The sequence below is a fragment of the Octodon degus genome, unplaced genomic scaffold (assembly GCF_000260255.1).
Source record: "Octodon degus isolate 3935 unplaced genomic scaffold, OctDeg1.0 scaffold00018, whole genome shotgun sequence".
NCBI lineage: Eukaryota > Metazoa > Chordata > Mammalia > Rodentia > Octodontidae > Octodon > Octodon degus.
Genome location: NW_004524594.1, coordinates 10,151,340 through 10,156,843, shown reverse-complemented (window position 1 = coordinate 10,156,843; position 5,504 = coordinate 10,151,340). Strand labels below are relative to the sequence as shown.

The window sequence follows — 5,504 nt, the reverse complement described above, 5'->3', positions numbered from 1 at the left end:
GATGGAATAATTGGGTGAATACTGTGGACATTTACTCTGATTTTGCACATTGTCATCAGTATCACTTTATCATTCGTAGGCAAGGGTATTTAGCAATTAATATAAAGAAATGTGCAATTATTTAAGCTGCTGTTATCTGCATGACTTCTTTCACTTCTAAATATTAAAGGCAAATATCAGAGACAACAGCTTGGATGGAAAGCTTTCTAATACATAAAAAGGAGACTCAAGCTGTTAATTTTCAATAAAAGCTGTCTTGCAGGCTTTTTCCTGTTCATTACAGTTTGAAGTCACTTAAGGTATTAAAAATTATAAAATTTATTTTTTTCTGGTAAATAATTGAAAATTTTAGCCTGGGGCGCCATGGGTGTGAGAATGTATTCTAATTGGAATAAAATGCTCTGACTTCATAGGAATTTTAGAATTGATCAAAGTCCATGTAGTGGAAAATTTACCTAGTGATACTCATGAACACCAGTAAAGGAGAAAAGGAAGCATTAAAACTAAGCGCTCAGGCAGTGTGCTCAGGTATGGCTAACTTGTACTTTATAATATGTTTAATTTCTTCTTTGTTGGCTGTGTGTGACATTTAATAATCCCACCTGAACTGGATTCCACATTTATAAAAAAGAAACAACATTCATGTGTTGAAAACATATTATTTCTGTAATATAAATTAAAATACATGATGAAACCATAATCATGATTTATTTGACATGAATGTCTTAAGCACGTCATTCCATTTCAGATCTGATTATCCTAGAACATTTTTGACTCCAAACATCGTTAAAAAATTCAGATTTGTACACTCAAATAACTTGAAATTTATATCATTTTTAATTACCAACCTGTGAAATATTAAAATCTTTTGAGATTTGTTTTTCTTATTGCTCCTTGAAAGAGATTATGAATTTTGTCTTTTTTATTCCATGTATTGAAGGTGGAAAATGAGAAACTACATATCTTCTTTTTGCTTAGAATTTTATTATTTTATATCCAAAAAGTGAAGCCGAAAGTTAGGTCATAATCCCTGAGCATGATCAATATATAATCCATTTTTTCTAAGATAAACATTCTTGTTTGAATATGTGCAGTAATTAGTAGATTTCCCATGATTAAATATATGAGTTTGAATATTTGTAAAATTTTAATGATAAAGCTATGAATGTATGCTTTATAAAACACAAAAATAAATCTTTAAGTAAAAATTAGCATTTCATTATTTTATTTTTTGCTTAGTATTTAATGTTACATAATCAGTACAATTTTCAACTGAAGTTCTTATTTGCAGCAATGTATTGCAAAAATGTTATCGAATATATAAGTGTGGGGAGAAATTATCCATTTTTATTATCTGCATGCGGGTACTCTTAAATGCTTAATTTTGAAATTCTGTGATTTTTTTCCTTTGAATAATTTTGAAATATTATTCATAATTCCTTCAACATAATCATAAGCAGAACTTTTTTCAAATATTTATTTAGCACTTGATTTTATGCCACAGACCTATTTCATGGTATAATCTAAAAGTTATTATTTTCAATGGTTATTCTATAACTTTATAGATGATTTAAGATGTAAGTATAAAACATGCAGCAATTTTGTAATATTCATAATGAGCATGTCTCATGGACAGTAAATTTTTTTAAATTTAATTCTTCAACTTAAAACATTACAAAAGTATTATTTTATTACTTAACAGTGTATGAAGACCATATTCTAATCAAATAATGCATTAAAGGCAAGTACTGAAATGGCTTTATGGCTGATCTTGTCACTGAAATAACTAATTTTTATTTCAGATAATATTATACATAGAAATTAGAAGATTATCCGTATAAATCAGATCACAGCCCACTGGATAATACTACCGTGAGATGGAGGAGAGAGACCACTGTCGATAGATGAATTCATTTTATCTCCTGCTGAGTTAAAGGTTCTACAGATGAAGCTAATTCAATCCCAGCCCTACTTCTGCCCCCTGTAGGTCATGGCACTGAGAAGCATCACTTACTGATTGGGCAAGCCTCATTTTTCTGATCCATTGAGATTATGCAGAACAGTTCTGTCAAATCAATGCTGTCAGAAAAGAATGGATGCAATACAATTAAAAGAGCTCATCTTTAGCAAGTTATTGTATCTGACATAACAATTATTTTTGAATTATTATTTTTCATTACTATATTAACACTTTATATGCAAAAAGTAAAGCCAAAAATTAGGTCCTAAACCCTGGGCAAGATCAATATTTAATCCATTTTTTTCTAAGATAAACTTTGCTGTTTGAATATGTGCAATAATTAGTAGATCTCATGTGATTAAATGTGTGAGTTTGAACATTTGTAAAATTTTCATGATAAAGCTATGAATGTATGTTTTATAAAATACAAAAATAAATCCTTAAATATAAATTAGCATAGTGCATATCCCATTATTTTTAATATTTTATTTTATTTCAATTGAATATATTTTATTTGGATAAGCATAATTCCTTTGGTTTTTAAGTAGATATTAATACTGGCTTTATATCATGTAAGATTTGAGAAATTTTATTTGTAATTTTTCAAAAATATATCCTTATATTTTCACCTTGTGCCTTAAATTAATCACCAATGTTGGACACTTCTTTTAGAACATGTTATTAATGCAGAATGTAAGGGTGACGGTTGGCTTCTTGAAGTGGGACAGTTTAAAATAGTATCAAATTAATTAAAGACAGATGAACATCAGAAAGTGGGTCTATTCAGGAGACTGAATTCATAACAAGATTAAATATGTAAGAGCAATTATTGCAGGGGAGAAAGCATTAAGTAAAATCTTCACAGAGAGGATAAATTAAGAAAAAAGGTACATGGCACTCTAAATGCCAAAGATGGTAAGGTTGAGGCAGAAACAACAACATCAAAAAGATAGTTAACCAAGACTTTAAATATGGAAAAAGACATTCTATGTCCTCCCCTTTGGCTTTGTACATTTAGTAGTTGTACGGTTACTCTTCACACAAGGAATGAGAAGGATCGTCCTTAGAAATTTGCACTGGGCCATGGAGAGTGCACTTTTAGAAAGACCTTGGGGTCCCCTGATGAAAGAGCAGGGTCTTTGTCCAGGTTCATAAAGAATGATGAAGCCCATCAGTAGACCTGCCTCTGTCAAGGTGGCATAGTCCTTAATTTTAAAATGGCCAATAAAAGATCATTAAGCATAAAGCTAACAGGTAAAATCTGGTATCACTCAAATTTATACCATGAAATGGGAACTAAATAGATGGTTGTAATGTTTTTTTAAAAAAAATAATGAAATACCAAAAGATAATTGAGTTAGTAGAGGTGGAAACTGCAGAAGCAACTACTACAGCAAAGGTTGGCTTGAAAAAAAGAGATGTTGAGGTTATAAGAATCTAGAATTTGGGAGGAAGGACAATTTAGATGTCAGAAGAGGACTGTCTCACAGCATATATTAACCCAAGAGCCTGGGACAGAGGCTGCTTGGAGCTGGGAATCAGGTCTCCAAGGAAGAAGCACTTTCTGGCTACCCGTGGCATCTAAGAAGGAACAGGGTAGGATGGAGCTAATATATGGAAGAGAAATTTTAGAAGGACAGAAAGGACCCACTAGTGTTCTCTGTGAGAGCAGACGGCCTAGGGTGATACCAAGGAGCAGTACCACTTCCATTGTTTTTTCCTCTTCACTTCCATTCTGCTTCTGGCAAATACCACAGACTGCTGGATCAAACAAGAAATCAGAGCAAATAGAAATTTCAGGTGCTGGAGAAGGATATGTTAAACTTTGGGTGATGGTTAAGCATAACTCAAAGTCAAATCATCAAACAAGAGTCAAAATAGAAAGGAAAATGTACAAGGCTGAAGGAGCACAAAGCAAAGAAGGATGAAAAGCACTATTTACCTTTACAGAGCAAAAGGGTAAGATGCAGCCTATTTACCATCTATCTAGAAAATATCTAAGAAAGTTAATATGTATAAGATAACAGCAACAAAACCAGAATATATATTTCAGAAGTTGATTCATCTTATAGCTAAATCTCAAAATACATGAAATGCTTATACTATTAAGTGGAAAAGTTTTACAAAATAAAGCAACCAAAATGAAAACAACAGAAAACTGTGAGACTACTAATTAATCCCAGTCCAAACTGAAATTAATAGTTTTAAATAGGAGATCAAGGAATAAATTTTTCATATTAAATTTTAAAAATGAATATAAAAATAAAGTAAAATAACTGTCTAGATTTTTGAAAGATGAATTTATTTTTTTCTAACTTGTGAAGTACACTAAGTCAACTATTAATGTTTTTAAATCAGCATTATTTATATACATAAATTTTAATATTTTTAATGATCCCTCCATACAAGGGATCAACTCAGGATCTTGTGTTTTCCTGGTAGGCACTTATGCCATTGAGCTATGTCTCAGGCCCTCTCCTTATATTCTTTCGGGTTGGTGTTACTTAATCTCATTTTGTGGTCACTTTGTGCATTTTGTTAATACTGTCATTTAACATACCTTTCATTCAGGCCACAGCTGACATCAAAATGATTTTGGTGCGTGATTAAGTCCTCAAACGTCAGTATTCTCACATTCCTGTTTTTCCTAATTTTTATGTTGAATTGATCAGTCTCCTCGGCAATTTTCTGAGAGATATCTGGAAAATGATATTTTTTCATAATTGTCAAAAATATTCCCTTGGATCTAGAGACATAACTCAGCAGCAGGTTACTTTCTTGGTTGCATGAGGTAATAGCTTTTATTCTGTAGCACCATATTAAAAATAATATGAAAAATAATGACAATAAATTATAATAAATGAAGAGCTCAAGTACTCCTCTGAGACTCAAGGCAAATTCTTCTATGAACCCCTGCAAAAATCAAAGCCAAAACTGAAACTGCTCCAACAAACAATGCACAAGGTAAAATATCTCATTGCAAAAGCAAGGGAAAGGAGAATAAATGGAAACTGGACCAAGTAAGATTCAAAACAGAAAAGACAAACACCGAATCCTCTAGAGGTGTGTGCAGCACTTAACACAGGTTCTTCAGAGATGGGAGCTCCATTGGGATCGTGTGGTGTTGCCTCTATTACGTTTCTGTTTGCATTCCAGTTGGTCTCTCTTGAGAGTGTCTTATGACTACTTATTCATTAGACTTTCCATGTTGGTAGAACCTCCAACTTTTAGGGTTATCCACTGCATCTTTGACTTCTTTTTCAGTTTTGTACACTGAACTCTGGGGAGTTTCTGACAAGAAACATGATTTACATATTTTTGCTTGGACTCCACACCTTGTGAAATGTGGTTGGAAGCATCCTTGACCCCCAAACTCGTGCACTGTAAGAAATTCATGCTGCATGCCTGACACGAAGGTTAGTCACAAGTTTTAGTAATGACAGGATCTTCTTTGACCATAGCTGAAATAGACTTAGTGTCTGGATGGTTAAAGTGAATGATTCCCTTCACTAAGCAACCAAGCATTAGCCAGTATCCTGGGGAC

At 32.4% G+C, this 5,504-nt stretch overlaps 1 pseudogene; it reads right to left on the bottom strand.

Moving 5' to 3' along the window:
* LOC101567027 overlaps positions 1 to 4,681 on the bottom strand; it is a 16,576-nt pseudogene extending 11,895 nt beyond the window's left edge.
* Positions 4,682 to 5,504: the final 823 nt, after the last annotated feature.